Source organism: Acinonyx jubatus, chromosome D3 (assembly GCF_027475565.1).
Source record: "Acinonyx jubatus isolate Ajub_Pintada_27869175 chromosome D3, VMU_Ajub_asm_v1.0, whole genome shotgun sequence".
Taxonomy (NCBI): domain Eukaryota; kingdom Metazoa; phylum Chordata; class Mammalia; order Carnivora; family Felidae; genus Acinonyx; species Acinonyx jubatus.
Window position 1 is genome coordinate 87,316,436 of NC_069392.1, and position 19,346 is coordinate 87,335,781.

Below are 19,346 nucleotides of genomic sequence, written 5' to 3' on the forward strand. Positions count from 1 at the left end.
GCTTCAAAGTCAAATAAGGGGTTGGAATCCAGCCATACAGTTTTGAATTCATGCATTTGCCTATTTTTTTTAAGCACAAGGACACTGCAGTGAACAAGACAGAGAAGACCCTTCATGGATTATGTGTTCAACCATTGGTAAAAGGAAGAGAGAGAACAGAAAAAAGATCAAATCATTACCGAATAGAATGACAGATAGTGATAGCTATGATGAAGTCAGCAAAAACCAGAGCAGGAAGTAGATGGACCAGGAAGCAGGTGGGTGCCTGGTGAACTCCATTTGGAGAAGTTTGCCTCTGAGCTGAGATCTGGATATGGGGATCCAGCAAGACCTATGAGCATCTGTGGGAGCACTGAGAGCAGAGGATCCACAGAGCAAAGGCTCTGACAAAGAGCATGGGCTGGGCTGTGTGCTCCAGGAGCACCCAGAGGTCCGGTGGGGCTGATCAGGCAGGTGAAGATGACAGTGGTCTGAGATGGAGTCTGAGGGCTGGGCCCACATGCCCATGTAGGGCCTTGCAAGCTCTAGCAAGGAATTCAGAATTTTTTCCAAGTGTGATGAAAAGCCATTGCAGGCTTCTGAGCAAGGGAGTAAGATTCAATGTAGGTTTCAAAAAGATCAATCCTTACTGGATGTCTGTGCCCTAATCTTCTCCCCTTATAAGACAATTACATTGGATTAAAGCCCACCCTAATGACCTCATTTTACCTTAATTACTTTTTTAAAGGTCTTTTCCTCAAATACAGTCACATCCTGAGGGTCTGGGGGTTAGGACTTGCACGTAGACATTCTGAGGGGACACAAATCAGCCTATAGTAGGGTATCCACAGAGTTATAATGAGAGATGATCATGCCTTGAACTAAAGTGTTGCCATGGAGGTGGTGAAGCCTCATTTAGAACATATGTGAAGGTAATCCCAACAGCCTTTGCTGGTTCTTGGATACATTGTGTGAGGGGAGCAGATGGCTTCAAGATTGGGGCTGTGGAAATGATGTTAATGGCAGTGCAGCTTTCTAAAGCAGAGAAATGTGGAGAAGGATCAGGTCGTGGAGCAGGGATTGATGAAAAATAAATCTCATGTTCTGATCTGGCCATGTCGACTTTGAGATGCTAAGGCAGCTGTCCAAAGTCTGGAGGTGGGTGGAGGGGTGGGAAGCGGATGGGCCAGAGATATAAATTTGTGATCCCTGGGGTAATGGATCATGTCTCAAGCCATGGGACCACATGAGGTCATTCAGATAGAATGTAGCTGGAGAAGAGGCCTGGGCACTGCTGCCTTTGAAGATTCAGCTATTTGGAGAGTGGGAAGAGGAACGGGACCATCCAAGAAGCATGAGAAGTGAGGAATATCCATTCGAGAGGAAGAAAGAAATCAAGGCAGCGCCTTGGGAGCTGAGCAAAGAAAAGGTCCCAAGAATGAAGGAAGAGTGATCTGCGTCCAATGCTGTGGAGACTGAGTAAAAGAAAATGTGGTTTGTCAGCATGGACCCTGTGGTTTGAGTAGGGAAAGATGAAAGCTATCTAAGTACTTTTACACATTGTGTGCACTGAAAAACTCTCAGCACCAGGATCCTTTATACATTCTATCCCCACCTCACCCCTTCAATCCACCCTGAAAAGAGAGTTCAGAGACAACATTCACCAGCAGTCCAAGTACTAGCAGGGATCACTGTGGGCCAGTATCTCTACATAAGCAGGAGTCATCTGAATCCCACACAAAACCCAGAGCTCAATTGTGGTAGTGGTTATACAGGGTGATGCTAGACGAAGCTCAGGCTCTTAAAAGGGACAGGGTGAACAAAGAAAAAAATAGTTATTGTCAGGCTGTACATTTCAAAGATTCAGACTAAAGGGGAGTAGAGCCAAGCTTGATCATAAGCCAGTCACGCACCAGAGTGTGCAAGTGGCCTCCAGGTTTTATGTCTGCATACGGCACCCACTGTACTTAATAAAGGTCCTTGATGACCAAATCCTGATGATAAAACAGTGAAAGTCGCAGAAAGCTCTTTGATTGCACTCATGTAAGAAGTACTGCAACATTTTCTAGGACTTCCTTAAAGGAACCAATGCAAAGGCAATTTTTAGAAGCCATGTTTTAACATTTTATTGAGATTTGTTTCTTATGGAATCACAGGGGATTGCAAAACAAAAAAAAGTTCACGGAGGTCCTTCCTCCAGCCTCCCCACTGAGAACACCTTGCATATCTAAAGTGCAATACTTAAGTCAAGAACTTGGCATTGGTACAATCCATAGAGTTTATTCAGGTTTTATCATGTACACATGCACCCCCGTTTGTATGTGTGTGTATAAGTCCATGCATTTTTATGACATGTATCACCCTGTATAACCACTACCACAATCGAGGTACTTTCTCTTGTCACCAGAAGACATCTTCTCATTGCCCCTGTACAGGTGCACCCATACCCTTCCCCCCACCATCCCTGACCCCTGGAAACTGCCAATTTGTTCTTTATGTCTAAAATTATGTCATGGGTGTTACATCAGTGAAATCATGCAGCATGTATCCTTTTGATACTGACTTTCTCCATTCAGCACAATTTCTTGCATTTCATCAGAGCACCAATCAACTGTTAATTCCTTTTCACTACTGACTAGTATTCCATGGTTTGCATAACCATTTACCCATTGGACATTTGGGGTGTTGACCATTATGAATAAAGCTGATAAAAACATTTGTGTACAGTTTCCTGCATGAAAATAAGTCTCCATTTCCCCCTGATAAATGTCCCCAAAAAGCAACTGCTAGGTCACATGCTAACTCGATGATTCATTTTGAAGGGAAGGGAACTGCTGATGCAGAAACCACTTTTAATATTATCTCACTAAATAGAAACTGATTTTGTGGTGCTACCATTTTCTTTTTTCCACCTGCTAAATATTTCTTTCTTTTTTTTTAACATTTTTATTTATTTTTGAGACAGAGAGAGACCGAGCATGAACGGGGGAGGGGCAGAGAGAGAAGGAGACACAGAATCGGAAGCAGGCTCCAGGCTCTGAGCCATCAGCCCAGAGCCCGACGCGGGGCTCGAACTCACAGACCGTGAGATCGTGACCTGAGCCGAAGTCGGATGCTTAACCGACTGAGCCACACAGGTGCCCCTGAATATTTCTTTACAACCTCTACAATCCTAAATAAGTTACCCTTCTTCAACTTGTGCCTTGACTATTGCGAGGGCCTGCTGATTATCTCCCTGCCCCTAGTCTGTCTTTGTTCCAACAGTCTGGAACAATATCTGGAAATGGACTTAAAATGAGGAAGGGGTGATATGAATCTGCCAGTCCCTAATGTGGCTTTAAGAGCCACAGTTCATCTCTCCAATTTCAATTTCACCATTCTACCCCAAACTCCTGCCCTTGCTCTCTAAATCACTCAGACCTTTTGATTCTTTGACAGAAGATATACTCTCTCACCACTGTAGACTGTGCCTACTTCCTGGAACATCCTTCTTTGCCCACTTGCACTCTCTACCAACTCATTTGATAACTCTCATTAATGTCCCAGCTGACAGCTTCCTCTGGGAAGCCATCTCTGACCCCTAAACCTATGTCAAATGACTCCTTTTGTGCCTCACTGAAACTTAGACTATGGTCCTTATTAGAGTTTATTTATTTATTTATAGTAAAAGAGAGAACAGAGGAGGGTCAGAGAGGGAGGGAGAAAGAAAAATCACAGTCTCCACACTGTCAGCACAGAACCCAATGCAGGGCTTGAACTGACAAACTGTGAGATCATGACATGAGCTGAAACCAAGAGTCAGATGCTTAACTGACAAGTCACCCAGGCGCTCTCTTATTACCTTAGTGCCTGCTTATTCATCAATATCTTCCACTAGACCTTCACTCCCCAAAGAGGCAGCCACTACTCACAGGTGACTACTGGACACTTGACATATGGCTAATCCAAATCAAGATGGCAGTGTAAAATATACACCAGGTGACATCAGCAAGATGGCTGACTAAGATACCCCTCATCATATCCCCTTGTCAACAACAGCAATCTGGCATCCACCCACAGGCAAAATTGCCTTTGTAAAAATTGTGGGAGCCAGTACCGGAGGCCAAGGGACCCGGGTAAAGCCTTGCCCACCATGTTTCTGGTAATCTTGGTCCCAGCTGTGCACTCTGCAGTGGTCTGTGAACTTGCCTCAGACCCTCTCAGATGTGGTCCAAAAGCCCCTGGAGAACAATAACTTTGACAATCGCCCACAGACAAGAGAGTCTTTGTGTAAATCCACCGCAGTGGAAAAGTTCTAGCACAAGTTTATAGCAAAAAAACTTCTGAGTTTGGATGCATTGCGGAGAGAAGATGAATAGTTTGACTTTACCCATGTCACCCCTCTTCCAAAGAGGTGGAGCTCAGTGCCAAGAGAGCCATTATCGGTCCATGATTTCTCCCATGGAGGAAAATAAGCATGTAAGTTAGTGACCGGCTTTCCCAGCTGTGAGAGACGCTGACAAAGAGCATGTTTCTCTTTCTTCCCCATCCAGAGTACTGAGTCATGAGCTGCACAATTCAGGGAGGGCAGGAGTAGCTGGGAGAAAAGCCAAAAAACAATTAATAAGATGGTATTAGTAAGTCTGTATCTATTAATAATTACTCTAAATATAATGGATTATATTCTCCAATATAAAAGAATAGAGTAGCTGGATGAACAAAAAAATAAGGCCCAACTATATGTTGCCTACAAGAAATTCACTTCACTGTAGGGATACATAGACACTCAAAGTGAAGAGACAGAAAAAGATATACCACACAAGTAGAAGCCAAAAGGTACCTATTTATATCAGACAAAATAGACTAATTCAAAAGCTGTAACAAGAGACCAAAATGGTCATTATATGATGATGAAAGGGTCAGTTCATGAAGAGGATATAAAAATCATAAATGCATATATAACCAACATCAGAGCACCTAAATATATTAAGCAAATACTAACAGATCTGAAGGGGAAAATAGTCAATGATACAATAATCATACGGGACTTCAGTACCCACTTTCAATGACTGATAGATCATCCAGACAGAAAATCAATGAGGAAACATTGGACCTGAACTACACTTTAGACCAAATGGACCTAACAGACAACTACAGAACACTCCATCCAACAGCAAGAGAATACACATTCTTCTCAAACGCACAAGGAACATTCTCAAGGATATATCATACATATTAGGTCACAAAACAAGAAGATTGGAATTGCACCAAGTATTTTTTTCAAAAAACAGTGCTATGAAACTAAAATCAGTAATAGGAAGAAAACTGGGAAAGTAACAAATATGTGCAAATTAAACAACATATTAATGATCTATTAACACTTAATGGATCCAAGAGGAAATCAAAATGTAAATCAAAAAAAAAATATCTTGAAACAAATGAAAATGAAAACATACCAAAACTAATGGTATGTAGCAAAAGCAGTTCTAAGAAGGATGTTTATAGCAGTAAACACCTACATTAAGAAAAAAATAAAGATCTCAAACAAACAACTTAACATTATATTTCAAGGAGTTAGAAAAATAAAAACAAACTCAGACTAAAGTTACCAAAAAGAAGGAAGTAACAAAGATCAGCACAAAAATAAATAAAATAGAGACCAGAAAAACAATTTTAAAAATCAACAAAATTAAGAGCTGTTTTTTTTAAAAAAAGGTGAAACAAAACTTTAGCTAGACTAAAAAAAAAGGTTAAGACATTAATAAAATCAGAAATGAAAAAGGAAACATTACAACTTATACCACAGAAATATAAAAGTTAATAAGGGACTATTATTGACAATTATAAGACAACAAATAGGACAACCTAGGGAAAAAAATAATGAAGGCCAAGAAACATACAACCTGCCAAAACTAAATCATGAAAAATTAATGAAGGCCAAGAAACATACAACCTACCAAAACTAAATCATGAAAAAAAAAAAAAATAGAAAGTCGAAACAAACCAATAAGAAGTAAGGAGATTTAATCAGTAATCAAAAACTTTCCAAAAACAACAATAAAATCCCAGGACAAGATGGCTTCATGGGTAAATTCTATCAAACATTTAAAGAAGAATTCATCACAATTATTCTCAAACTACTCCAAAAAAATGTAATAGGAGGCAACACTTCCAAAATCATTTTATGGGGCAAGCTATACCCTAATATCAAAGCTGACAAGAACACTACATTAGAAGAAAACTACAGGCTAAAATCCCATATGATTATAGATATAAAAATATAACAAAATATTAACAAAATAAATAATACATTAAAAGGATCATACACCATGACCAGGTGGGATTATCCTGGGGATGTAAGGATGTTTCAACATACGCAAATCAATAAATGTGATATACCACATTAAAAAAAATAAAAATAATATAACCAGCTGAATAAATGAATAAAAAGCATTTGATAAATTCAACACCACTTCAAGATAAACACTCTCAATAAATTAGGTAGAGAAGAACATACCTCAACATAATAAAGACCATATATGAAAAGACCACAGCTAACTTCAGACTCAATAGTGAAAGTTTGAAATTTTTTCTTCTAAGATCAGGAACAAAACATGGATGCCCACTGTCCATTTATATTCAACACAATATTAGAAGTCCTAGCCAGCTCAATTAGGCAAGAAAAATAAAAGGCATCCAAATCGGAAAAGAAAAAAATAAAAATGTCTCTGTATATGATTTTACATTTAGAATATAGTAAGTACTACACACACACACACACACCTGTTAGAACTTATTAATGAATTCACTGGGGCTCCTGGGTGGCTAAGTAGGTTAAGTGTCCAACTTTGCTTAGGTCATGGTCTTGCAGTTCATGGGTTTGAGCCCCATGTTCAGGTCTGTGCTGACAGCTCAGATCCTAGAGACTGCTTCGGATTCTGTGTCTCCCTCTGCTTCTCCCGTGCTCACACTCTGTCTGTCTGTATCTCTCTCTTTCTCTCAAAAATAAACCTAAAAAAATTTGTATAAAGTTTACAAAAAGAACTTATCAATGAATTAATCAAAATTTCAGGATAGAAAATCAACATATGGAAATTAGTTATTTCTATACACTAACAATAAAATATCTGAAAAAGAAATAAAGAAAACAACCCCATTTATAATAGCACCAAAAACAATGAAATATTTAGGAATAAATTTAACCAAGGATGTGAAAGATCTGTACACTGAAAACTCTAAGGCTTTGATAGAAGAAATTGAAAAAACACAAATAAATAGAAATACAAATAAATCTCCTTACTTATTGGTTCGTTTAGTTTTTCTATTTTTTCATGATTTAGTTTTGGTAGGTTGTATGTTTCTTGGACTTTACTCACTTTTTTCTAGGTTGTCCAATTTGTTGTCTTATAATTGTCTAATCCATTCTGAGCATAGATCAGAAAAATTAATATTCTTAAAATGTCAATACTACCTAAAGCCATCTATAGACTCAAATCACTTTGTACCAAAATTCCAGTGGCATTTTTCACAGAAATAGAAAAAAAAATAATCTCAAACTTTGTGTAGAGCCACAAAAGACCCCAAATAGCCAAAGCAATCCTGAGAAAGAAAAGAGTTGGAGACATCTACTCATGGTTTCCAATTATATTACAAAGTTATAGTAATCAAAACAGTATGGTGCTGGCATAGACCATGAAACAGAATTGAAGGCCTAGAACTAAACCCATATATATAATCAACTAATATTTGATAAGGGAGCTTACTCATTAAGTGAAGAAAACTGATAAATGGGAAAACTGAAATCACAGGTGGAATAATGAAACTGAACTCCAATCTTATACCACTCCCAAAAATCAGTTTGAAATGGGTTAGAGATAAACATAAGACCTGAAACCACACAGCTACTAGAAGAAAACAAATGACAAATATTCCTTGACATTTTTTGGATATGACACAAAAGTACAAGCAACAAAAGAAAAACAAATGCCATTGCCAACTGGTAAAAGAGCAAACTAAAAAGCTTACGCACAAACAAGAAACCATCTAAAATGGAAAGGCAGCCTTTCCATGGAACAAAATATTGGCAAATCATCTACATGATAAGAGGTTAATATCCAAAATATATAAGGGGACCTCATTCAACTCAGTAGCAAAATAACAAATAATCTGATTTTAAAATGGCAGAGGACCTGAACAGACATTTTTCCAAAGAAGACATAAATGACCAACAGGCTTATGAAAAGATGCTCAACATGACTAATATCAAGGAAATGCAAACCAAATCCACAATGAGACGTCACCTTACACCTGGTAGAATAGCTATTAGCAAAAGGACAAGAAATAACAAGTGTTAGGGAAGATAAGGAGAAAAAGGAATCTTTGTGCACTATTGGTGGGAATGTAAATTAGAATGGCCATTATGGAAAACGATGTGGAGTTTCCTGAAAAAAATAAAAATAAAACAACTACACGATGCAGCAATCCCATTTCTGGTTATAGGTCCAAATGAAGTGAAACAATCTCAAAAAAAAAATCTGATATTTACACTCTGTTTGTCACAGCTTTATTCACCATAGTGAAGATATGGAAACAATCTAAGTGTGTGTGTGTGTGTGTGTGTGTGTGTGTAATGGAATTTATTATATATTATTCAGCCATGAGAAAGAAGAAAATCCTGTCATTTTTGAGAACGTGGATGGCATTGTTCTAAGTGGAATAAGTCAGACAAAGACAAACACTGTAAGATTTCACTTATATGTGAAATCTGAAAAAGCCAAACTCAGAGAAACAGAGAGTAGAGTAGTGGTTACTAGGGTTTGGGAGGTGGGGAAACCTTCAGTTAGAGGATGAATAATCTCTGAGGATCGAATTTACAGTATGGTGACTATAGTTAAAAATACTGTAGTATATACTTGAAATTTGCTGAGATAGCTGATGTTAAATTTTCATACACACACACACACACACACACACACACACAATTATGTGAGGTGATGGAGGTTAATCAACCCTATTTGGTAATCATTTTGCAACACATAAGTGTATCAAATCATTGTGTTGTATACTTTAAACTGCTACAATGTTATCTGTCACTTATATCTCAATATATAACCTGGGGGTAGGTTCAGAATTCTTCATTCAAAGTGGCCTGCAATAAGAACAAAGATTAGAAGAAAAACTTAAGACAGAAATAAAATTAGTAAGACTTAGAAAAAAAATCTGGTATATATATACACCAGATTTTGAGGGTTTAATGCCAAATAAAGAGACTATGTCAGTGATAACACTTTAGGGTGTATATGGTTTAATAAAATATACAATTTAATTTATTTTACCTCTTTTGTTTAAGTTCTTTTTTAATGTGGCTACTGCAGAATTTAAGTGTACTTAGGTGTCTCATAATATGCTTCTATTGAACACCCCCACTCAACTAGTACCTCTTTAGGAATATTTTTTTTTCCTTCACCAATTTTTACCCTGCACCGAGCAAAGTCCCTGGATATTTAACAAATGAAAGAAAGGGAGGAAGGGAGTAAGAGAGGAAAGGAGGAAAGGAGGAAGGAAGGAAGGGAGGGAGGAAATGAGGAAGGATGGGAGGAAGGAAGGAAGGAAGGAAGGAAGGAGAGAGAAAGGAAGGAAGGAGGGAGGGAGGGAGGGAGGGAAAGGGGGAGGGAGGAAGACAAAGAATCAATCCTACATTGATGAGATTTACAAGACTAGGAATGATCCCATGTATATAAATTAATTCTTCAAGGGCAGAATAAGTGATTCTTCCCTTTCATTTACCCCTCTGCCAGAAATAAATTGACAAGCAGCTGATTTATTCAGGAAATGGAACCTAAAAGATGCTGATAATTTTGCATTGTATCTCCAGGAAAATTAAGAAACTATTCCTTTCTTGAAAAGATTTGGCAAAGTGCATCGCAGAGCTGGATTGTGAAAATCTGCCAAAGGTTTTTGTCAATGTGGGCAGAAGCCTCCCTCCCATGCAGCTGGGTCTCTATTTGATGATGGCACACCACTCCTGGAGTGCCAGGGTCCACGCCTCAGCCCGTGGGAGCCAGACGCCAATGGGTTTCTTAAATGCCAGAGGTGACTTTCCTCCCATTGTTCCACCTCTCCTGAGTTATTTTTAAAGAATAATGAACTGAGATGACTCACCCACAGCCCTGCCGGAGAGGAACAAACTGAAGTGGCATTAATGTCTGGTTTGCGGAATCAACTTTCGAGAAGAAGCAACCCTCCTTGTTTCTCTGCCCCTTTAGCAGACTTTCCTTCCACCTCTGTCTTCAACTCTAGTGAAGGACTCAGCCATCAGCAGGGACAGTCAAGATGAAGGAGACACACAGACTTTCTCTCCTACTTTTCTTTGGGTTTGAGAAAATCCTAGTGACCGTTTCCCATTCCTGTTTCTCTATCCCTTACCTGGCAGATACTTCAATGTGTTCATGAAACCACTTTCCTTCGGCTGAGCACACAACTGGCCGGCATGCCCCTGTCTGTCTTACAGACAGGAATAGTCATGTGATAGCTCTGGGCAGAGAATTTGGGCAGAAGTGATGGTTCCTCCTTTGAAGATTGACCCATGAGGCCCTCCCACAACAATCCCGCACTCTCCCTCTTTTTCTCACCTGCCAGCCAATGCAGAGATTCAGGGCACTGGGGCTCCTGAAGCCACAAAGCAGAAGTGACCGGGTCCCTGATATACTACATGGAAGACTGCTTGTTGAATGCCCACATTGTCCTGTTACACGAGCAAGAAATAAACTACTACTACTGAGATTTGGAGATAGTTTATTATGACACTAAGCCTACCCTATAAAAACCTCTTTACCAAATTTAACAGAGGTAGTGGGAAGCAGTATTAGGTCATTGGATCCTACCATAAGATTCTGATAATTACATGACAGCTAGGTGTTTTCGGGAATCTGGAAACCAAAAGAAGTATAATTTGGTCCCCTGGAAATTTTCTAAAAAAAAGGACCATAATTTGTGAAAGATTGACCAAGCCCCGGTTCCATAAAAGAAGTCTTCGAATGGCCACAAAATATAACAGCAAGAGATGGTCCCTGGCCCCAAGGTGCTGATAACCTAGTAGGAGCCATCTTATAGCCATTTATACAAGTACATTTATTACCTAGGTGTTTTCACTTCCAAAGTCCCTATCATATGACAAGTAAGAACAAAATTATAAGCAAAGTGCTTTCCAAAAACATGAGCAGGTTGCAAACTGAATTCACTTACATTTCAAGCCTGCTGCCACCCTCTCCACGCCATCTTGCAAGTGGAGAATAAATGCCAAAGAATCGACACCAGGAAGAAGAGAGGGAGAGTCAAGAGGAGAAAATCCTCAGTTCAGTAACTGGCTTTGATTCCTCGGCCAGCTAACCCTTCCCAGAATGTGAGTAATTGTATACTTCTGTGCTTCCCTAACTTGAGAACTCCAATGGATTTTTAAGAATGCTACAAAAGGGGTTAAATGGCTAGATCATGTATGCCCAGCCCAAAATAACAGAGTTTAAAATCCAGGCTAACTCCAAAGTTTGCATTTCCATTCCAGGGCGGTAGTGATGCCTCTTTACTCTCAACTATTAGCAATTTCCGTACATTTTCAGCCATTATCCTCAAGGAAACCTACTGTTACTTGGCATTCTTCTTTAAGGAAAGTGTGGGTCCAGCACCCCCTCGTGCATTCAGGGCAGCCCAATCTTTGCGTTACTGTTCCTCACACTAGAGTAAGTAATTTTAAGTGATGCTGCCCAAGGCTACATTTTAGTCAACTTAAAGGGTTCCCCATTCGCTGATTACAAATACTGAACTTGAGCTCACTACACAGTTGAACTTTCTATTGCATCTTATCTTCTATTGTAGGCTCTGTTTCATGATTTTAAAATCTTTTCCCCAGTATCTTCAAATAGCAAATAGCAAAGAAATGTTTCAGGCAGCAGGAATAAATTCGTGACCACTAACAACTGCTAGCAAAATTGCTGAAGGCAGAGGGAATGTGGGGATATTACTGAACTCTCATTGAGGAAAATAACCAAAGGCAGAGGGGGAGAAAGCCAAGCAGGAATCAGAGAGAAGTCGTTTACATGTCGGTTTTTCACTCGAAGGTGAAATGCTTTACCTTGTTATTCATCAAAGGAACACAGAATTACTTTACACTGGGAAGTAAAGGTAGAACAAAGGCAGAGGTTGCTGTGGATCTAAAGCCACATTAAGCATGGCTCTCTGAATTTGTAGGGCACAAATGCACAGAGAAATAACGTTGAGTTGTTAGTGCCTTTGATTAACCTGAAAAGTTATTACTATAAATGAGTAAGACAAGACCAGCCCACAGTCTGTTTCACCCTTTCGTGCACCGAGCCCCAGGAAGTGCCTGGGCAGGGCCCAGAGCCTGTAGGACGCTGGCTGAGTATGCTGTCCAGGCAAACACAGAACTAGGGGAGTTAAGCTTGCATCCAACCCTGGGTCTTGGCTTCATTATAACATAAGAGACCTGGAATTGATGTTTGTTGTTAGGGTTCACTTCAGTGTTAACATCCCATGACTCACTATCAATTCATTTGTTTCCAAATCCAGGAAGACTCTTTTTTTTTTTAATATATGAAATTTATTGTCAAATTGGTTTCCATACAACACCCAGTGCTCATCCCAAAAGATGCCCTCTTCAATACCCATCACCCACCCTCCCCTCCCTCCCACCCCCCATCAACCCTCAGTTTGTTCTCAGTTTTTAAGAGTCTCTTATGTTTTGGCTCTCTCCCAATCTAACCTCTTTTTTTTTTTTCCTTCCCCTCCCCCATGGGTTTCTGTTAAGTTTCTCAGGATCCACATAACAGTGAAAATATATGGTATCTGTCTTTCTCTGTATGGCTTATTTCACTTAGCATCACACTCTCCAGTTCCATCCACGTTGTTACAAAGGGCCATATTTCATTCTTTCTCATTGCCACGTAGTACTCCATTGTGTATATAAACCACAATTTCTTTATCAATTCATCAGTTGATGGACACTTAGGCTCTTTCCATAATTTGGCTATTGTTGAGAGTGCTGCTAGAAACATTGGGGTACAAGTGCCCCTATGCATCAGCACTCCTGTATCAGGAAGACTCTTGCTAATGCTCATGAATTACATGTTTTCATTCACCTCTCATGGATTTTCTGGAACACACCTTCAATGGCTATGCTAAACTGCTTTGCTTTCCCTTGTTTTAACGACACACTTCTTTGCCCTAGGATCTAACCCTGTGTTGCTTGCTAATTCATTGGGCTTCTCGTTAATTATAGAGGAGAAAGCTGCTTTGGTTGAGACCTTGGAATTTGGGGTCTAGTTGGGTCTGCAGAGTCAGCAGACATCTCACGTCTAACATCTTTCCCACGCGGCCACCCCTCACTCACATCTCTTTCCAATACAAGTTCTCTCCAAGCTCCCAAATTCATCACCTAAGAAAGGGACCCAAAGGATTCCTTACTTTTCGTGATGGTTCTACCACTGTCACTCTAAAGACCACTCTATTGGAAGTCAACACCACCTGCTCCAACAACCCCGTGTGCACCCCCACTCCGTCAACCTCCCATCTCTCAGAACCCTCTGCGGCCGACGTCTCTACTTACTTACTAGAGACCCACAAGGGGCATTTGGCAAAAGTACTAAACAGGGCTCTCCGGTGAAATGTCCTGATCGTTCAGTATTTTTAAGAAGTACTGATACAATTCTTATGACCAGGTAGGAGATGCTATTGCTGTTGCTGTTGCTGTTGCCTTAATAGTCTTAAGGACATGTGGGTTAGCTTGCTCCATACCAGCTGGTCAACCTTCTGTGAGTTCTGTAACAAGCCTAACGCATACATATTCAAAATGAGGATAATAGCAGCTTCCTTCTCATCACTCTCCTGTGAGAACTAATGATAGAAATTGCTGACCACAGCATCTCATGTCTAATCACACACACCCACCCTCCGCTCCCACCTGCTTAGGAAGTTCCAACAAGGACCTCAGGCCCCAGTCATGTGCCTCCCACATCCCAGGCTGGTAGTCTCTGTGACTCTGAAGAGCTCCAGTCTCTCTCAGGTTCTATAGGTAAGTCTACACCTCAGTCTTTGAAAAGCAGGCACCAAAGTCTCAAGAGAGAGAACTGTAGAAATAGAATGTAGTGCTGAAAAGCACAAGTTTGTGGTCAGCAGGGATTTCAAACTGTGGTTTTGCCAGTTAAAGCTAACGGGCTTTAGACAAACTACTTAATGTATTTTTTTTAATGTCCCAGTTTCTTCAACTGTAAAGTGGTGGTTTATGAAAACCTGCTTCAATAAATTGTAAAAATTAAGTCAGGTATTAATATAAGTAGCATTTATCGGGCATAAAGTAGATGCCTGCTAGGAGGTTGCTGATAGGCTCAATGGCATACATGTTTGGGAAATATAATTAAGAATAAAACCTTTCAACAAGCTCGGAACCTCTCCACAAAGGTAGAAGAGAAAGAAAACAATTTTATAATTGAGTGACTATTAAGGCAGAACATTATATGCATCACAGATATCTCCCTGGAAATTGCAAAGATGAAAGAAATCCCACCTTTGTATATCCAAGCAGATACAGCCCATTGCATATATGTTCTCGAGAGAAACACTGACTAGTCCTCCAGGAAGAGGATGCGACACACCATGGTCACAAACAGCTCATCCTAGATTCACCTGGTAATGGGGGTGATTGTCCGCGTTGGCTAACTGGCTTTGTGCAGAGGAAAAATAAACTTCTGTCTTCCTATCTTCATAACAGGAGGTCGTTTGGCAACTTGGAGCAAGAAGCCCACCAAAGTTAGGCTCCTACCCTCCCACAGACACCGGGAGATGGCTGCATTTCGGAAGGGTGATTTCCGGGTCTTTGAGAAAGACAGTCTTGGGTCATGAAGCTGGCTGGAGTCTTACTTAGTTGTTTGTTGTTTGTTTGTTTCCATAATACCATTTATCTCCTATGGTTGGTTTTTTTTTTTTTAAGTGTATTTATTTATTTTGAAAGAGAGAGAGAGCAGGGGAGGGGCAGAGAGAATCCTAAGCAGGTTCCACACCAGCAGCACAGAGACTCAAATGATGCAGGGCTCAAACTCACAAACCATGAGATCATGTCTTGAGCTGAAACCAAGAGTCACACACTTAACCGACTAAACCACCTTTTTTTTTTATTTTAATTTATTTTAATTTTTTTTTAACGTTTATTAATTTTTGAGACAGGGAGAGACAGAGCATGAATGGGGGAGGGTCAGAGAGAGGGAGACACAGAATCTGAAACAGGCTCCAGGCTCTGAGCTGTCAGCACAGAGCCCGACGCAGGGCTTGAACCCACGGACCGCGAGATCATGACCTGAGTCGAAGTCGGCCGCTCAACCGACTGAGCCACCCAGGCGCCCCTTAAACCACCCATTTTTAAAAAAGATCTCCATACATTGTAAAGAGACAGGAAAACTGCTTACGAGTTTTCTACGGTAAAAGCTCTAAAAACGGGACGTAGTAAATCTCTCCTCATATTTTCAGCAGAGTATTAGCCTCTTAGTTAAAAGTCTGCATTTGCTCCGACAACGGGTTAGCTCTAAAGAGGAGGGGAGGCCTCTAAGAGGAAAGAAGGGAAAGAAACTGAGGTCACAAGCGGCGAACGGATGTATCACCAGTGTGATGGCCTGACCCGGACGGTGTAACAGATGCTAAGAGTTGTCTGCCGGCAATTAAGAAAAAGAGAATTCATGCAAACCAGCATTGTTGGAAATAAAGACAATAGGGAAAGTGGCGTGGATAATGTTCAGTAACAGTTATAACTGCTTCCTGTGCCAAGCATTAGATTCCGTGCTGCTGAAACCATGGTGCACAAGGTCACCATGGCCGCCTCCTCGTGCTGAGTGGAAAGACACCACAAATGCAACAATGACAATGGATTTATTTGCTGCAGGACCATTTTGCCGAGTTGTCTCGGCTGCTTGAAAGCAGGGTGAAGACCTTAGTGGTGGGTGTAGAGAAGACTGAGGTTAGATCAGACCTCGAAAATCTCCAGGACCAAGAAGCAACCAAGATTCTTGTATTTTCAGAGATATCCTTTTTCCTCTAGCAGATCTGACGTCAACAAAAAGCCACTCTGACTGCGGACTGAGCTCAATGTACTTTTCTGTTACCAGGTGAAACTCAGTTTTTGGTCTACCTGTGAATGATTTAGTAACATGCTGCTTAAGTAGCACAAATTAGACAGAATTTACCATGGATATTTCTTTTTTTAACATTTATTTATTACTGAGAAACAGAAAGACACAGAGCATGAGCATAGAAGGGGCAGAGAGAAGGAGAGACCCAGACTCCCAAGCAGGCTCCAGGCCCTGAGCTGTCAGCACAGAACCCAACGCAGGGCTCGAACCCACAAACTGTGAGATCGTGACCTGAGCTGAAGTCAGACGCTTAACCAACTGAGCCACCCAGTTGCCCCTAGCATGGATATTTCTAATAAAAATTTTTAAGCTTGGAATTGTAACTCTTAGACATGTTTGGCTGTATACCCGGTCTATATTTTTTTGTTTTTGGTTTTTTAATTAATGTCAATATATTAAGCTAGCCTCACTATTCAAGGCAATCAAAATGAATTGCAGTATCATAGGCCCACGGGCACCTGTATCCTTGGATAACTGGGTATTTGATGTTGTTCCCATAATCAATTGTTCTTACAAGAGTTTCCAAAATGCCGCCAAGTTGTGCTACTTTCTAGATGCCTGATTATTATACCTTCAATCATGGCAACATTGAATCACTGACTTGGTTTACTTTCTGTTCCTTATTGGGATCTGGCACGACATCAAAGGGCAATCAATAAAACAAGCTTACGACGCTTAAGACACTTTCCTAAGATCCCAGACTCTAAGAGCTGACCCCAGCTTTCAAGTCCAGAATGTGAGTTCTAACTATCACATGAAGGGCAAGACACACAAAGGGGTCACTGTGGTCCCGAACTGCACACTAGCCCCCTGGTTAATGCTGCAGTCATGTTGTTCCCCATTAAAGGTCTCTGGTCAGTACTCAGTCTCCTTCTTTCTGACCAGAGGCAAAGACAGCTTTTCACTGTTACATCTTTGTTTTTGCCTTGGCTCATGAAGGTTCATTGACAAAAGGGTTTTGGTTTTGTTTTTGTTTTTTACTTCCCCCCCCTAAAATAACTAAGTGGCATTGAAAACATATTTAGTCTTTGTCAAAAGTATATTCTTCAAAACATACATTTTATATTTTTAAAAAACATGGTATTAACACTAGGCTATCTTAGTGAGAGTACTCAATCAAGAGTCAATGTTTTAACCTAAGTTATAATATTCACTGCCTGCTTAAGTCTGCAAGATTTTATTTAGTGTCTCTGTTAAACGTTTTTGATTTCTAAGATTTGTGTCTGTCGTATACTAGTGTTGTGAATTTTGACCATGAAGCTGAACATTTGGTGGAGGCTGAGACTATGTCTCTTTTTATATTTATGTCATTTATGCCATCAAGTAACTCACCTGCCGCATGACAAACGCACAGCCTATGCTTGCTGAATGAATGTTAAAATAAGGCATGCTAGCCGCAAAGACCAAAGGAGTGAATGGATTTGAGTACACCCTGACTATCACAAACTGACACGTACCTGCCAGGTATTATTTTGAAAAGCATTATTGTGACCTGTCAGGAGAGGACATGCCAGTGGACCAGAACACCAAAACGTCTCAAACATACACCGCTACAAAAGGGGGTCCATTTCTTCGCGGTGATTTGATTTACATATGAGTTTACAAAGACAGTTGGAACGAAAGACGTGTAAAATGGCTTTCTGTGGTTCAAGTTCTCCCAACTCTCCGTTCTCAGAGATGAACTGAATCAGGATGCTGTCGCACCAGCGCTTTCTCACTGGCCTGCGCTGGAGCCTCAGAACTATCAGTGGCACCCGGGCTCAGAATGCTCACTGATTCCTCCTTCCACAAGCCACCTGCTAGGAGTACGGTTCTCTGCTTCGGTATATCGCCTCTTACCTGCGTGGGAGCTGCACTTCACCCAGCATCTTATGAATGATTCTTTTACGTGCTTGCTTCCCAAATTAGATCCCAATAATCCTACTTCTCTTTCCATACTGTGTTGGTGTTTATTCGTCTAGATTTAAAAACTCACCTAAGTAAAAGAAAAAAGAAAAAAAGGAAAAAAAAGAAATCACATACATAAGATAATTGCCAAAAGAACCCAAATTCTTGATATTATAAAACTGAGACAGGGGCGCCTGGGTGGCTCCGTCGGGTGAGCATCTGACTTCGGCTCAGGTCATGATCTCACAGTCCATGAGTTCGGGCCCCACATAGGGCTCCATGTGGACAGCTCAGAGCCTGGAGCCTGTTTTGAATTCTCTCTCTCTCTCTCTCTCTGTTCCTCCCCTGCTCATGTTCTGTCTCTTCCTCTCAAAAATAATAAATGGTATTAAAAATTTTTAAAGCATAAAATAAAACTGAAACAGAATCATTAGTACCAGAGTGAGAAATGTAACCTGACTTCACGTTGGAGGTGTTCGTCCTTTGCATTTAAAAGGGATCTCACAATTGGGCCTCAGTTCTGTAGACTAACTCATAATTATGCTAAACCTTTCATCAGCGCATCCATCACAGAAGGTGAGAAAGCATCCCTTTCACTTCGTTTACCAGCATTCAAGTACTCCGGTATAATTCCACAGGCAGAGTGGGTACTCAAGAAGCATATGGATGGATGAGGATGCTTACTGCCTCTGCCATAGGTGCATCGCAGGACCTGCCACAAAATTGTCACATGACTTCTCGAAAGCTATAGCCAGCCTTGTCTTCGGACACATTCTTACAGAGTATGAAATGTGCCATGATCTCTACACAGAAAGAGAAATGGGAATGTGATATATAAGATAGGGAGGAAAACTTCTTTCTTTTTTAATTACCTCCCATCTCTAGTGAGGAGGAAAAGGAAATGAAGGGTAACACCTCTTAATACGTCTCTTGGTATCATCCTTGCTCTTAGGTGGAACAGACAGAAGTTCCACTCATGCTGTAACAAATTTAAAGGTAATATAATTCCATAGTCAACAAGTGCAGAGCAAATCATACTACAACTGTACTGAATTTTTTATGTAAGATAAGAAGAAATATATACGAAAACAGAAAACAAAGTACAAATACACCAGCCCACACAGAGCTGACATGTTATAGGAATAAAAATCTGATCTTTTGACTTTTAAGGACCAAGACTTTTAAAATGATGCTATGTTTTGATAACCATATGACAAGGTATGGAAATCAATCTCATATTTCAGGAATAGACATTTTAATATCCAAATCATTCTACAGTATCCCAAGTGAGTTGATAAAGGTGTTGTGCTTCCA

The 19,346-nt window shown here is 40.4% G+C and overlaps 1 long non-coding RNA gene across 2 annotated transcripts in view; it reads right to left on the reverse strand.

Moving 5' to 3' along the window:
- Positions 1 to 12,670: 12,670 nt before the first annotated feature.
- Positions 12,671 to 19,346, reverse strand: part of LOC128312394 (uncharacterized) — a 34,886-nt gene continuing 28,210 nt past the window's right edge. The window contains exons 2-4 of one of the 2 annotated variants that reach the window (XR_008291669.1): positions 18,639 to 18,835; positions 15,376 to 18,120; positions 12,671 to 15,128 (exon numbers count right to left, since the gene is read on the reverse strand). This is a non-coding gene — a long non-coding RNA (uncharacterized LOC128312394). The remainder of the gene's footprint in view (positions 15,129 to 15,375; positions 18,121 to 18,638; positions 18,836 to 19,346) is intronic. The other variant, XR_008291668.1, reaches the window with a different exon arrangement.